Here is a 17165-nt window from a genome sequence, read left to right on the forward strand (position 1 = left end):
TATAATTGTTCACTATGTGTTCTTGAACTAGTATGTACTTTATTTATTATTGTTATTTTTTTATAATATAATTCTTTTACCAAAAGTAGATGTTATTTATTATTAACTGAGAAATAATAAGTGTTTTCAAATGGATGCAAAATGAAAAAAAGAGAACTCCCAACACGTCACTCTCATCAACGACAAAAAAGAAACTAATACAGAAAAAGAAAGAGTAAAGTAAACGACGCTGAAAGCAAACAAAACTCCATGCTACTGGCTTAAGCAAAACTTGGTTTCAGGAGTTCAACCACCAATTTCTTTGATTGACAGACTATATCGACAGTAGGATTCACTTTCTTCTCAAAGATATATCGATTTTGTTCTTTCTAGCAATCCCATCATAGAACAACGAGGAAGGAGCAATAACAGTGACCTTCTGAATCCATGGAGGAACTCAAAATTATTTTTTGCCACCAATTCATAAAGGTATCTGCATTATACTTCTAATGATCTCTATGAATCGGGCATAGGTTCCCGAACACAATAGAGAGAGGATATTGGAAGAGACAGTGTTGGATTGATTCTTCTCTGAGCAAGCACCTTAGGCAAATAAATGGAATATTAGAAAATCGGGTTGTAATAGTTTTATCATAGGAGCTTTTCATAGAAAATTGATATACCACTATTCTATGATATATTTTGGACTTAATTGAGTGGGTTTTGTCAAATATTCTCACACTTATTCATATAAATTGCATGTTTTTAAGTTTTTTTCATGATTTTGTGCTATGATTGAAAACTTGCTTCCTAGGCCTTAAAATTGTTAATTTTTAATTTTTCTTTATTACCATTCGATGCTGTGATGTGTTTGTTAAGTGTTTTCAGGTTTACAGGGAATGAATGGCTTAAAAGATGAAGATGAAGCATGTTAAAGTGGAAGGAACACAAGAAACTAAAGAGCTAAGAAGAAAGGAGCGACGCGCATACATGGTCGACGCGTACGCGTGACAGAGCGTCACGTGCTGCACTTAACAGAACTCGCTGGGGGCAATTTCTGGGCGTATTTGAACCCAGATTCAAGCCCGAAAGCGCATACTAGAGGCAGGGATGGAGCTGAGACTGAGGATACTTCACTTTACACTTTAGTTTTTGTTTTTGTTTTCTGAATTCTAGAGAGAGAAACATCTACTTCTCCTAGGATTTTTGGCATTCTTAGTTTCGCTTTGGATTTGGATTTGAGAGAGCTGCTACTACCTTCAAATGGAGTCATTGTCTTTATAGTTTTCTTCTTTATTACTTCTATTTCTTTTGTTTTTCCATTTGATTCCTGTGAATTCATGTTTGGATCTTGTCATTCTTGAATTTTATTAATGCATTGAATCATTTTATTTTTAATTTAAGTATGTGTTTGATTCATGTTAATTATTATTCGTGTCAATTTTGATTTAATTAATTTTTCATAATTATCATGTCTTTTGTTTATTTTTATTATGTGTTTATGAAAATAGCATTCATGTTAATGGAGTAGACCTTCCAACTTGGCTTAGGGGTTGATTAATTGAGGTCCTTTGAGTTATGATACTCAAGTATTGATCTGTAATTGGACATTGCTGGCTAGCTCAATTCTCACCAACTCTAGTCATTCCCCAGGACGTGACTAGGACTTATGAGCTAGAGTCAGTGAAGCCACTTGACTTTCCTTCAATTGTTAGAGGATAACTAAGTGGGAGTAATGAACAATTACTATTATACTTGGAAAAGACAACAAGGATAGAAACCCCAATTCTCTCCCCTGACTAAGCCCTTTTATTTTGAAAAAATATCACCTCTTGTTATTTATTCGTTGCTTTAATTCCTAGCCATTTAATTTTCTGTTCTCGATTTCAAAAATCATTCAGAAAATCCTAACCAATAAATTGCATCTTGTGTCAACTCTTTGGAAAACGACCCGGGATTCTACTCCTGGTTATTTATTATTAATTGTGACATAATTTAAATTCATAGTGAAATTTTATCGGTTAAGACTGTACTCACAACGCTATTTTTATCAGAAATTCTTAACCGGCATTTTTCCACCCATGAAGACTCTTCCACAAAAAAATCTTCACTTTATGATGTATTTTAAGTTTTCAAACACTTTTTCAAACTTTATGATTCTAAAGATATTGGGCAGTGGGAAATTGGAGGGTGATAGAAGGAATATGCAATTTTATATCCTGAACGCACCTTATATATTTCAGATTTTGTCCAGACTCATCTCATTTCATCTTTCTTTGCTGATAGTGTTATTGCTAAGATTTTGGAGCTAATTTCAGGTGAGAAGGTAGCCTCAATCAATCTTTGGTTCCAGCTCCTATCCGAGTTCATGAGATCCTTGACGAACAGGAGAGCTTGATCCGGATGGTTCAAGATAGCAAAAGGAGGAATGTAGAAAGGAAAAGGGGGAGGAAGCCATGGGTCCAGGTCAATTCGCATAGAATTACTAGAACCAATTCTCCAAGATAATCCTTTTCCAATTACATTTCTTCCTTTCATCATGTTGCGCCATTCCCAAGAAGGTATATTACCTATCTCTACTCTAAGTACATTACTGTACATGAAATATTTGTCGCTGAAAATTCTAAATAATGCAGAATTAAAATATTTAGTAATTTGCCAACACTGTTTACCAAGTAGAGCTAAATTTTGCGCTTTCAGGTCTTTAATCCCTAGTCCACCTTTTTTTTGGGATCTTGTCATAGTATTCCATTTAATCCAAACCATTTTTCTCTCCAGAGCTCTTTAACCCCACCAAAACTGAGATAACATATTACGAATTTCATCTAATAGCGAGTTTGAGAGTTTAAAATGAGAAAGATAATAGGTTGAAATGGCTTCTCCAACTACTCTCAATAGAGTGTTCCTACCCCCTGATGACAGTAAACTTCTCTTCTAACCTAGCATTTTCTTATGTATTTTATCCTTTATTGCCCTAAATATAGTTTTTTTTTTAGATTTCTGCACAATGAATGGAAGTCTGATGAGCGGATAATTTGTACGCTTTTTGGCATTATTTTTAGTATGTTTTTAGTATGATCTAGTTAGTTTTTAGTATATTTTTATTAGTTTTTAGTTAAAATTTACTTTTCTGGACTTTACTATGAGTTTGTGTGTTTTTCTGTGATTTCAGGTATTTTCTGGCTGAAATTGAGGGACCTGAGCAAAAATCTGATTCAGAGACTAAGAAGGACTGCAGATGCTGTTGGATTCTGACCTTCCTGCACTCGAAGCGGATTTTCTGGAGCTACAGAAGCCCAATTGGCGCGCTCTCAACGGCGTTGGAAAGTAGACATTCTGGGCTTTCCAGCAATATATGATAGTCCATACTTTGCCCAAGATTTGATGGCCCAAACCGGCGTTCAAAGTCACCCTCAGAATTCCCAGCGTTAAACGCCGGAACTGGCACCAAAGTGGGAGTTAAACGCCCAAACTGGCATAAAAGCTGGCGTTTAACTCCAAGAAGAGTCTCTACACGAAAATGCTTCAATGCTCAACCCAAGCACACACCAAGTGGGCCCGGAAGTGGATTTTTATGTCATTTACTCATCTCTGTAAACCCTAGGCTACTAGTTCTCTATAAGTAGGACCTTTTACTATTGTATCTTGGAATCTTAGAGAGCTTTTGATCATGTTTTTATGATTGAACCCTCTTTGGGAGGCTGGCCATTCGGCCATGCCTAGACCTTGTTCTTATGTATTTTCAACGGTGGAGTTTCTACACACCGTAGATTAAGGTGTGGAGCTCTGCTGTACCTCGAGTATTAATGCAATTACTATTGTTCTTCTATTCAATTCCGCTTGTTCTTGTTCTAAGATACCACTTGTTCTTCAACTTGATGAATGTGATGATCCGTGACACTCATCATCATTCTCACCTATGAACGTGTGCCTGACAACCACCTCCGTTCTACCTTAGATTAGGTGGATATCTCTTGGATTCCTGATACACGATGCATGGTTGATCGCCTGACAACCGAGTGCTCGCCTGACAACCGAGCCAGCCATTCCGTGAGATCAGAGTCTTCGTGGTATAAGCTAGAACTGATGGCGGCATTCAAGAGAATCTGGAAGGTCTAACCTTGTCTGTGGTATTCTGAGTAGGATTCAATGATTGAATGACTGTGACGAGCTTCAAACTCTTGAAGGCGGGGCGTTAGTGACAGACGCAAAAGAATCACTGGATTCTATTCCGGCCTGATTGAGAACTGACAGATGGATAGCCGTGCCGTGACAGGGTGCGTTGAACATTTCCACTGAGAGGATGGGAGGTAGCCACTGACAACGGTGAAACCCTTGCATAAGCTTGCCATGGAAAGGAGTAAGAAGGATTGGATGAAGACAGTAGGAAAGCAGAGAGACGGAAGGGACAAGCATCTTCATACGCTTATCTGAAATTCCTACCAATGAATTACATAAGTATCTCTATCTTTATCTTTATGTTTTATTCGTATATCATCATTCATATCCATTTGAGTCTGCCTGACTAAGATTTACAAGGTGACCATAGCTTGCTTCATACCAACAATCTCTGTGGGATCGACCCTTACTCGCGTAAGGTTTATTACTTGGACGACCCAGTACACTTGCTGGTTAGTTGTGCGAAGTTGTAGTGATCACAATTTCGTCCACCAAGTTTTTGGCGCCGTTGCCGGGGATTGTTCGAGTATGGACAACTGACGGTTCATCTTGTTGCTTAGATTAGGTATTTTTTTTTCTTCAGAGTTCTTAAGAATGAATTCTAGAGTTTCATGATGATCTGTTGAAATCTGGCTGGCTGTGAAGCCATGTCTAATTTCATTGGACCGAGGTTTCAACTTATCATCACAAGAGCTTGTTGATTTCTATCAATCTTGCTATTGGAGCAGTGATCTGCTAAGGCTTGGCTGGCCTTTGGCCATGTCTAGTGTTTTGGACCGAAGCTTTCTTTGAAAGCTTGGCTGGCTGTGAGGCCATGTCTAATTCCTGGACCGGAGTCTTAGACTAAACATTGCATGATTCCTGGAATTCTCATTAAGAATTTTGATACCTTTATTTTCTTTTTCCACTTAATTTTCGAAAAAAAAATCCAAAAATATTTCTTGTTTGAGTCTAGAGTCTCATTTTAAGTTTGGTGTCAATTGCATGTTTCTGTTTTTCTTGCATTCATTCATGTGTCTTAGTGATCTTCAAGATGTTCTTGATGATTTCATTACTCTGATCTTTAATTCCTCTTGACTTGAGTGTTTATGTGTCTCATATGCATTCTCATTAGTGTCAGTAGTATACAAATTGCTAAGTTTGGTGTTTTGTATGCATTATTATTTGATTTTAGTTGCATTTTGATTATTCCTCACTTTAAAAAAAAATCCAAAAATATTTTTAATTTGTGTCTTTTCAAGTCAATAATACAGAGAATTGAAGATTCAGAACATACAGCAGAAGAATTATACAGAAAAAGTTGGGCGTTCAAAACACCCAGTGAAGAAGGACAGACTGGCGTTTAAACGCCAGCCAGGGTGCCTGGTTGGGCGTTTAACGCCCAAAAGGGTAGAGTTTTGGGCGTTAAACGCCAGAATGTGCACCATTCTGGGCGTTTAACGCCAGGATGGCACAAGAGGGAAGATTTTGTTTTCAATGCAAATTTTTTTTTCAAGTTTTCAAAATCTTTTCAAAATCAAATCTTTTTCAAATCATATCTCTTCAATCAAATCTTTTTCAAAATCAAATTCTTTCTATTTTCAAAAATACTTGCTATCAATTAATGATTTGATTCAACATTTCAAGTATGTTGCCTTTTCTGTTGAGAAAGGTTTAATGTTTGAATCATATCTTTTCTTGATAGCCAAGTCATTAATTTTTAAAATCAAATCTTTTTTTTAAAATGTTTTTCAAATCATATCTTCTCAATCACATCTTTTTAAAACCAATCACATCTTCTTAATCACATCTTTTTCAAAATAGTTTTCAATCAAATCTTTTTGATTTCTAATTTCAAAATCTTTTTCAAAAATCATTCCACTTCTTTCTCAATCATGGTTTTTGAAAATCAATTAAAGTTTTTCAAAATGTTTTCAAAATACTTAATTTTCGAAAATTACTTCTCCCCTTCTCACATCCTTCTATTTATGGACTAACACTATTCCTTAATGCAAAATTCGAACTCCATCTTCTTTGATAAGTTCGAATTTTCTACTTCTGCCTTCTATTTTTCTTTTCCTCTGACACCTCAAGGAATCTCTATACTGTGACATAGAGGATTCCATATTTTCTTGTTCTCTTCTCTTTCTTATGAGCAGGAGCAAGGACAAAAGCATTCTTGTTGAGGCTGATCCTGAACCTGAAAGGACCTTGAAGCGAAAGCTAAGAGAATCTAAGGCACAATTCTCTGTAGAGAACCTAACAGAAATCTTCAAAGAAGAAGAACACATGGCAGCCGAAAACAACAACAATGCCAACAATGCAAGGAAGGTGCTGGGTGACTTTACTGCACCTACTCCCGATTTCTATGGGAGAAGCATCTCTATCCCTGCCATTGGAGCAAACAACTTTGAGCTTAAGCCTCAATTAGTTTCTCTAATGCAACAGAATTGCAAGTTTCATGGACTTCCATTGGAAGATCCTCATCAGTTTTTAGCTGAATTCTTGCAAATCTGTGACACTGTCAAGACTAATGGGGTTGACCCTGAGGTCTACAGACTTATGCTATTCCCTTTTGCTGTAAGAGACAGAGCTAGGATATGGTTGGACTCACAACCTAAAGAAAGCCTGAACTCTTGGGAAAAGCTAGTCAATGCCTTCTTGGCAAAGTTCTTTCCACCTCAAAAATTGAGTAAGCTTAGAGTGGAAGTCCAAACCTTCAGACAGAAGGAAGGAGAATCCCTCTATGAAGCTTGGGAAAGATACAAACAATTAATCAGAAAGTGTCCTTCTGACATGCTTTCTGAATGGAGCATCATAGGATTTTCTATGATGGTCTCTCTGAACTATCCAAGATGTCTTTGGATAGCTCTGCTGGAGGATCTCTTCATCTGAAGAAGACGCCTACTGAAGCTCAGGAGCTCATTGAAATGGTTGCAAATAACCAATTCATGTACACTTCTGAAAGGAATCCTGTGAACAATGGGACCAATCAGAAGAAAGGAGTTCTTGAGATTGACACTCTGAATGCCATACTGGCTCAGAATAAAATATTGACTCAACAAGTCAATATGATTTCTCAAAGTCTGTCTGGAATGCAAAATGCACCAAGCAGTACTAAGGAAGCTTCATCTGAAGAAGAAGCTTATGATCCTGAGAACCCTTCAATAGAAGAGGTGAATTACATGGGAGAACCCTATGGAAACACCTATAATCCTTCATGGAGAAATTATCCAAATCTCTCATGGAAGGATCAACAGAGACCTCAACAAGGTTTCAACAACAATAATGGTGGAAGAAACAGGTTTAGCAGTAGCAAGCCTTTTCCATCATCTTCTCAGCAACAGACAGAAAGTTCTAAGCAGAACCACTCTGACTTAGCAACCATGGTCTCTGATCTAATCAAAACCACTCAAAGTTTCATGACTGAAACAAGGTCCTCCATTATAAACTTGGAGGGACAAGTGGGTCAGGTGAGCAAGAAAATTACTGAACTCCCTCCTAGTACCCTTCCAAGCAATACAGAAGAAAATCCAAAAGGAGAGTGCAAGGCCATCAACATGGCCGAATTTGGAGAGGAGGAAAAGGTAGTGAACGCCACTGAGGAAGACCTCAATGGACGTCCACTGGCCTCCAATGAGTTCCCCAATGAGGAACCATGGGAATCTGAGGCTCAAAATGAGACCATAGAGATTCCATTGAACTTACTTCTGCCATTCATGAGCTCTGATGAGTATTCTTCCTCTGAAGAGGATGAGTATGTCACTGAAGAGCAAGTTGCTAAATACCTTGGAGCAATCATGAAGCTAAATGACAAGTTATTTGGGAATGAGACTTGGGAAGATGAACCCCCTTTGCTCACCAAGGAACTGGATGACTTGTCTAGGCAGAAACTGCCTCAAAAGAGACAGGATCCTGGGAAGTTTTCAATACCTTGTACCATAGGCACCATGACCTTCAAGAAGGCCTTGTGTGACTTAGGGTCAAGTGTAAACCTCATGCCTCTCTCTGTAATGGAGAAGTTAGGGATCTTTGAGGTGCAAGCTGCAAAAATCTCACTAGAGATGGCAGACAATTCAAGAAAACAAGCCTATGGACTTGTAGAGGATGTTCTGGTAAAAGTTTAAAACCATTACATCCCTGCTGATTTCATAGTCCTAGAGACTGGGAAGTGCATGGATGAATCCATCATCCTTGGCAGACCCTTCCTAGCCACAGCAAGGGCTGTGATTGATGTTGATAGAGGAGAATTGATCATTCAAGTGAATGAAGAATCCTTTGTGTTTAAGGCTCAAGGATATCCCTCTATCATCATGGAGAGGAAGCATGAAGAGCTTCTCTCAAAACAGAGCCACACAGAGCCCCCACAGTCAAACTCTAAGTTTGGTGTTGGGAGGCCACAACCAACTTCTAGGTTTGGTGTTGAACCCCCACATTCAAACTCTAAGTTTGGTGTTGGGAGGTTCCAACATTGCTCTGAGTATCTGTGAGGCCCCATGAGAGCCCTCTGTCAAGCTACTGACATTAAAGAAGCGCTTGTTGGGAGGCAACCCATTGTTATATTTTATCTATTTTTCTTTGTTATTTTATGTTCTTTTGTAGGTTGATGATCATGAGAAGTCACAAAATCAATTGAAAAAGCAAAAATAGAATGAAAAACAGAAAGAAAAACAGCACACCCTGGAGGAGAGCGTGCTGGCGTTTAAACGCCAGTGAGGCTAGCTGTTGGGCGTTTAACGCCCAGTCTGGCACCATTCTGGGCGTTTAACGCCAGAAAGGGGCACCAGACTGGCGTTAAATGCCAGAAATGGGCACCAGCCCGGCGTTTAACGCCAGCATTGGCTCAAAACGCATTTTTGCATGCCATTTGGTGCAGGGATGACTTTTCCTTGACACCTCAGGATCTGTGGACCCCACAGGATCCCCACCTACCCTACCACTCTCTCTCTTCTTCACCCATTCACCAATCACCTCAACACCTCTTCCCCAAAAACCCTTCACCTATCAAATCCCATCTTTCTCTTCACCACTCACATCCATCCTTCATAAAACCCCACCTACCTCACCCTTCAAATTCAAACCACTTTCCCTCCCAAACCCACCCATACATGACCGAACCATGAGCCCCCCCACTCCTATATAAACCCATCTTCACTCCTTCATTTTCACATAACCAAACCACCACTTCTCCCCCTTTTTTGGCCGAACAACAAAGCCATTCCCTTCTTCCTCATTTCTTCTTCTTCTACTCTCTTCTTTCTTCTTTTGCTCGAGGACGAGCAAACCTTTTAAGTTTGGTGTGGTAAAAGCATTGCTTTTTGTTTTTTCATAACCATTTATGGCATCCAAGGCCGGAGAAACCTCTAGAAAGAGGAAAGGGAAGGCAAAAGCTTTCACCTCCGAGTCATGGGAGACGGAGAGATTCATCTCAAGGATGCATCAAGACCACTTCTATGAAGTTGTGGCCTTGAAGAAGGTTATCCCCGAGATCCCTTTCAAACTCAAAAAGGGTCAACTTTGATCAAAGGTTGGACCAAGTCTTCATAAACATTTGTGAAGAGGGCGCTCAATGGAAGAGAAACTCAAAAGGGAAGCCGGTTCAACTGAGAAGGCATGACCTCAAGCCCATCACTAAGAAAAGGATGGAGCACACAAGAGATCCCACTCATCATGAAATCCCTGAGATTCCTCAAGGGATGCACTTTCCTCCACAAAACTATTGGGAGCAACTAAACACCTCCCTAGGAGAATTGAGTTCCAACATGGGACAACTAAGGGTGGAGCATCAAGAACACTCCATCATCCTCCATGAAATTAGAGAAGATCAAAGAATCATGAGAGAGGAACAACAAAGGCAAGGAAGAGACATTGAGGAGCTCAAGCACTCCATAGGATCTTCAAGAGTAAGAAAGAGCCGCCATCACTAAGGTGGACCCGTTCTTTAATTTCCTTGTTCTTTATTTTTCTGTTTTTCGAATTTTAGTACTTATGTTTATCTATGTTTGTGTCTTGTGATCATTAGTGTCTTAGTGTCTATACCTTAAAGTTATGAATGTCCTATGAATCCATCACCTTTCTTGAAAAAAAAAATGTTCTTAATTGAAAAAGAAAAGAATTGCATGAATTTTGAATTTTATAACAGTTTGATTATTTTGATGTGGTGGCAATATTTTTGTTTTCTGAATGTATGCTTAAACAGTGCATATGTCTTTTGAATTTGTGGTTCATGAATGTTGGCTGTTGAAAGAATGATGAAAAAGGAGACATGTTACTGAGGATCTGAAAAATCATAAAAATGATTCTTGAAGCAAGAAAAAAAGCAGTGAATACAAAAAAAAAATTCGAAAAAAAAGGGAGAAAAAGAAAAAGAAAGAAATAAAGTTGTGATCCAAGGCAAAAAGAGTGTGCTTAAGAACCCTGGACACCTCTAGTTGGGGACTCTAGCAAAGCTGAGTCACAATCTGAAAAGGTTCACCTAATTATGTGTCTGTGGCATGTATGTATCCGGTGGTAATACTGGAAGACAGAGTGCTTTGGGCCACGGCCAAGACTCAATAAAGTAGCTGTGTTCAAGAATCATCATACTTAACTAGGAGAATCAATGATACTATCTGGATTCTGAGTTCCTAAAGAAGCCAATCATTCTGAATTTCAAAGGATAGAGTGAGATGCCAAAACTGTTCAGAGGCAAAAAGCTAAAAGCCCTGCCCATCTAATTAATACTGATCTTCATAGATGTTTTTGGAATTCATTGCATATTCTCTTCTTTTTATCTTGTTTGATTTTCAATTGCTTGAGGACAAGCAACAATTTAAGTTTGGTGTTGTGATGAGCGGATAATTTGTACGCTTTTTGGCATTGTTTTTAGTATGTTTTTAGTATGATCTAGTTAGTTTTTAGTATATTTTTATTAGTTTTTAGTTAAAATTTACTTTTCTGGACTTTACTATGAGTTTGTGTGTTTTTCTGTGATTTCAGGTATTTTCTGGCTGAAATTGAGGGACCTGAGCAAAAATCTGATTCAGAGACTGAGAAGGACTGCATATGCTGTTGGATTCTGACCTCGCTGCACTCGAAGCGGATTTTCTGGAGCTACAGAAGTCCAATTGGCGCGCTCTAAACGGCGTTGGAAAGTAGACATTCTGGGCTTTCCAGCAATATATGATAGTCCATACTTTGCCCAAGATTTGATGGCCCAAACCGGCGTTCAAAGTCACCCTCAGAATTCCCAGCGTTAAACGCCGGAACTGGCACCAAAGTGGGAGTTAAACGCCCAAACTGGCATAAAAGCTGGCGTTTAACTCCAAGAAGAGTCTCTACACGAAAATGCTTCAATGCTCAACCCAAGCACACACCAAGTGGGCCCGGAAGTGGATTTTTATGTCATTTACTCATCTCTGTAAACCCTAGGCTACTAGTTCTCTATAAGTAGGACCTTTTACTATTGTATCTTGGAATCTTAGAGAGCTTTTGATCATGTTTTTATGATTGAACCCTCTTTGGGAGGCTGGCCATTCGGCCATGCCTAGACCTTGTTCTTATGTATTTTCAACGGTGGAGTTTCTACACACCATAGATTAAGGTGTGGAGCTCTGCTGTACCTCGAGTATTAATGCAATTACTATTGTTCTTCTATTCAATTCCGCTTGTTCTTGTTCTAAGATACCACTTGTTCTTCAACTTGATGAATGTGATGATCTGTGACACTCATCATCATTCTCACCTATGAACGTGTGCCTGACAACCACCTCCGTTCTACCTTAGATTGGGTGGATATCTCTTGGATTCCTGATACACGATGCATGGTTGATCGCCTGACAACCGAGTGCTCGCCTGACAACCGAGCCAGCCATTCCGTGAGATCAGAGTCTTCGTGGTATAGGCTAGAACTGATGGCGGCATTCAAGAGAATCCGGAAGGTCTAACCTTGTCTGTGGTATTCTGAGTAGGATTCAATGATTGAATGACTGTGACGAGCTTCAAACTCCTGAAGGCGGGGTGTTAGTGACAGACGCAAAAGAATCACTGGATTCTATTCCGGCCTAATTGAGAACCGACAGATGGATAGCTGTGCCGTGACAGGGTGCGTTGAACATTTCCACTGAGAGGATGGGAGGTAGCCACTGACAACGGTGAAACCCTTGCATAAGCTTGCCATGGAAAGGAGTAAGAAGGATTGGATGAAGACAGTAGGAAAGCAGAGAGACGGAAGGGACAAGCATCTTCATACGCTTATCTAAAATTCCTACCAATGAATTACATAAGTATCTCTATCTTTATTTTTATGTTTTATTCGTATATCATCATTCATATCCATTTGAGTCTGCCTGACTAAGATTTACAAGGTGACCATAGCTTGCTTCATACCAACAATCTCTGTGGGATCGACCCTTACTCGCGTAAGGTTTATTACTTGGACGACCCAGTACACTTGCTGGTTAGTTATGTGAAGTTGTAGTGATCACAATTTCGTCCACCAAAGTCCCAAATACTTGTCTTGGGTACCTATGTGCTTAATATTGAGATACTGGGATATGGCTAATCTGTCCGCTTGTGGCATATTATGACTACAAATATTTCTGAGTGTTAACTCAGTACTCAAAGATGTTAGGAACCTTCCAGTTTGTTCCTTGGTGAAGTCCACCTATGGGATATTGGCAGAGTTCTTTGTTTGCAAGGGCCGAGAGGCTGAGGCACAGTTGGGGACAGGTCAGCAATTTAGTCAGTCACTGATTAAGGTAATGGAGGCTAATCTAAAGGCATCGAGGTGTTTCATGGTGACCCTATATGATAGAGATAATTCGGAGTTCAATGTGGCCGAGACTACTCCAACAGGTAACTTCTCAGTTCTCACTTGGTACTTATAGAGTCTCATTGAGAGATCGGACTTGCGATTGCTGATACTTTTAGGAACTTTATTACCCATGTCGACATGCAGTAGCTCGCTATGTATATTCTCGCCTGAGTTTGACATCTTATGTCCACGAGGTATATCTCCTCGCCAAAATCCCTATCACCTCCAAACCTTCCACCATCCCCTAACCCTAAAGCACCACACTGAAAGCCACCCTCACCCCCACCTCCACTACCACATCCACCACCTCTACCTCTACCAGCACCTCCACCAACATTAGATCCACCCTAACACCACTACCACCACTATCATATCCATACTCATCATCATTTACATCACTGTCATCTCCACCATCAACACCATCATCCCTGCCTCTCTTAATGCGTTGACTTCTACCTCAACGTCCACCCCTCCCTCCCTCTCGACCATGCCCCCTACATCGTCAATGACCTTGACTCCTCCCATCCATGGCGTAAATCGCATCATCGAGACATCTCCACTCACGATCATTGACTCGTGTACCAACACGACATCTCCGCTCTACTCGATGTCTGTCAGGAACATCTGGCACCTAATCCATCTCAGGAACCCGACCTGTACCTCTCTGCGCTACTGATGAGCGGATAATTTATACGCTTTTTGGCATTATTTTTAGGTAGTTTTTAGTAGGATCTAGCTACTTTTAGGGATGTTTTTATTAGTTTTTATGCAAAATTCACATTTCTGGACTATATTATGAGTTTGTGTGTTTTTTCATGATTTCAGGTATTTTCAGGCTGAAATTGAGGGGCTTGATCAAAAATCTGATAGGAGGCTAAAAAAGGACTACAGATGCTGTTGGATTCTGACCTCCTTACACTCGAAATGGATTTTATGGAGCTACAGAACTCCAAATGACGCGCTCTCAATTGCGTTGGAAAGTAGACATCCAGGGCTTTCCAGAAATATATAATAGTCCATACTTTATTCGAGTTTAGATGATGCAAACTGGCGTTCAACGCCAGTTCTATGCTGCATTCTGGAGTAAAACGCCAAAAACACGTTTCAAACCAGAGTTAAATGCCAAAAACATGTTACAACTTGGCGTTTAACCCCAAGAGAAGCCTCTGCACGTGTAAAGTTCAAGCTCAGCCCAAGCACACACCAAAGTGGGCCCCGGAAGTGAATTTTTGCACTAAGACTTATTTCTGTAAACCCTAGTAACTAGTCTAGTATAAATAGGACTTTTTACGATTGTATTTTAAAAGAAATCTTTGGACGAGCTTTTGGAACATCTTTGATTATTGTTAGTCCTTAGACATTGGGGGCTGGCCTCACTGCCATGCCTACCTTATTTTCACTTATGTATCTTCAACGGTGGAGTTTCTACACACCATAGATTAAGGTGTGAAGCTCTGCTGTTCCTCGAGTATTAATACAATTACTACTGTTTTCTATTCAATTCATGCTTATTCTCATTCTAAGATATTCATTCGCACTTCAACCTGATGAATATGATGATCCGTGACACTCATTACTATTCTCACTTATGAACGCGTGCCTGACAAACACTTCCATTCTACCTGCGAAAGTTAGAGTGTGTATCTCTTGGATTCCTGACCCACGACGCATGGTTGCCTCACCTGACAACCGAGCCTCCCATTCCATGAGATCAGAGTCTTCGTGGTATAAGCTAGAATCTATTGGCAGCATTCTTGAGATCCGAAAAGTCTAAACCTTGTCTGTGGTATTCTGAGTAGGATCTAGGATGGGATGATTGTGAAGAGCTTCAAACTCGCGACTGTAGGGCGTGGTCACAGATGCAAAAGGATAGTAAATCCTATTCCTACACGATCGAGAACCAACAGCTGATTAGCCATGCGGGAAACCGTAGAGGACCTTTTTCACTGAGAGGATGGGAAGTAGCCATTGACAACGGTGACGCCCAACACACAGCTTGCCATAGAAAGGAGTATGAAGGATTGGATGAAGGTAGTAGGAAAGCAGAGATTCAAAGGGAATGAGGCATCTCCATACACTTATCTAAAATTCTCACCAATGAATTACATAAGTATCTCTATCTTTATTTCATGTTTATTTATCTTTTAAATTATTAAAACTCTATAACCATTTGAATTCGCCTGACTGATATTTACATGGTGACCATAGCTTGCTTCAAGCCAACAATCTCCGTGGGATCGATCGTTACTCACGTAAGGTTTATTACTTGGACGACCCAGTGCACTTGTTGGTTAGTTGTGCAAAGTTGTGAAAAAGAAGTGAGATTACAATTGTGTGTACCAAGTTGTTGGTGCCATTGTTTATCACAATTTCGTGCACTAAGTTTTTGTCGCCGTTGTCGGGGATTGTTCGAATTTGGACAACTGACGGTTCATCTTGTTGCGCAGATTAGGTAATTTTCTTCTTGTTTCAACTTTTATTTTGTTTCCAAAAAGTTTTCAAAAATTTTTCAAAAATTTTTTCTTTGTTTTTGTTTTTCCAAAAAGAAATTTTCGAAAAATCCCAAAAAAATTATAAAATCATAAAATCAAAAAAAAATTTTCTTGTGTTTCTTGTTTGAGTCTTGAGTCAATTTTTATATTTGGTGTCAATTGCATGTTTTTAAAATTTATGCATTTTTTTTCAAAAAATTCATGCATTGCATTCCTCATTATCTTCAAGTTGTTCTTAGTAAGTCTTCTTGTTTGATCTTCATATTTTCTTATTTTGTGTCTTTTGTTGTTTTTCATATGCATTTTTGCATTCATAGTATCTAAACATGAAAAATTTCTAAGTTTGGTGTCTTGCTTGTTTTCTTTTCTTGAAAATTTTTCAAAAATAAGTCTTGATGTTCATCTTGATCTTCAAAGTGTTCTTGGTGTTCATCTTGACATTCAAAGTGTTCTTGCATGCATCATGTGTTTTGATTCATAATTTTTATGTTTTGAATCATTTTGTTGTTTTTCTCTCTTCTCATTAAAAATTCAAAAATAAAAAATATATTTTTCTTATTTTACTAAAAAATTCGAAATCTTTGGATTGACTTAGTCAAAAATTTTTAAAATAAGTTGTTTCTTGTTAGTCAAGTCAAGATTTCAATTTTAAAAATCTTATCTTTTCAAAATCTTTTTCAAAATCAAATCTTTTTTTTTCCTTTTGTTATTTTCAAAAAACTTTTTTTTAAAGATTGATTTTCAAAATCTTTTTCTTATCTTTATTTCATGATTTTCGAAAACTTTACTAACAATTAATGTGATTGATTCAAAAATTTGAAGTTTGTTACTTTCTTGTTAAGAAAGGTTCAATCTTTAAATTCTAGAATCATATCTTTTAGTTTCTTGTTAGTCAAGTAATCAATTTTAATTTTAAAAATCAAATCTTTTTAATTTCCTTTTCAAATCTTTTTCAAAATATCTTTTCAATCATATCTTTTTAATCATATCTTTTTCAAATCATATCTTTTTCAAAATCAATTTCAAAAATGTTTTCTAACTCCTTATCTTTTCAAAATTGATTTTCAAATCTTTTTCAACTAACTAATTAACTTTTTGTTTATTTCTTATCTTTTTCAAAACCACCTAACCACTTTTCTCTTTCTAATTTTCGAAAATCACCATCCATTTTTTTTTCAAAATTCTTTTAATTAACTAATTATTTCAAATTTTAATTTTGATTTTATTTCTTCTCTTAATTTTCAAAAATCACTAACCATTTTTCAAAAACATTTTTCGAAAACTCCTCTCTCTCACCTCCTTCTATTTATTTATTCATTTACTAATTCTTCTCTTCATCTAAAAATTCGAACCCTCTCTTCTCCTCTGTGTTCGAATTTTTCTCCTCCTTCTTCTATTCTTTTCTTCTTCTACTCACATAAAGGAATCTCTATACTGTGACATAGAGGATTCCTCTTCCTTTTCTGTTCTCTTATTTTTCATATGAGCAGGAGTAAGGACAAGGACATTCTTATTGAAGCAGATCCTGAACCTGAAAGGACTCTGAAGAAGAAACTAAGAGAAGCTAAAGCACAACAAGCCAGAGAAAACCTTATAGAGAATCTCGAAAAAGAAGGAGAGATGGCCGAACCCAACAATAATGCAAGGAGGATGCTTGGTGATTATACTACACCTCCTTCCAATTTTTATGGAAGAAGCATCTCAATCCCTGCCATTGGAGCAAACAATTTTGAGCTGAAGCC

General features: G+C 38.3%; 1 non-coding gene across 1 annotated transcript; it reads right to left on the reverse strand.

Moving 5' to 3' along the window:
* Positions 1 to 6831: 6831 nt before the first annotated feature.
* On the reverse strand, positions 6832 to 6939 carry LOC112798951 (small nucleolar RNA R71). Its single transcript, XR_003200544.1, has one exon. It is a non-coding gene; the product is annotated as a small nucleolar RNA R71 (small nucleolar RNA).
* Between the last annotated feature and the right edge of the window lie 10226 nt (positions 6940 to 17165).

Source organism: Arachis hypogaea, chromosome 4 (assembly GCF_003086295.3).
Source record: "Arachis hypogaea cultivar Tifrunner chromosome 4, arahy.Tifrunner.gnm2.J5K5, whole genome shotgun sequence".
In the NCBI taxonomy this organism is placed as follows: domain Eukaryota; kingdom Viridiplantae; phylum Streptophyta; class Magnoliopsida; order Fabales; family Fabaceae; genus Arachis; species Arachis hypogaea.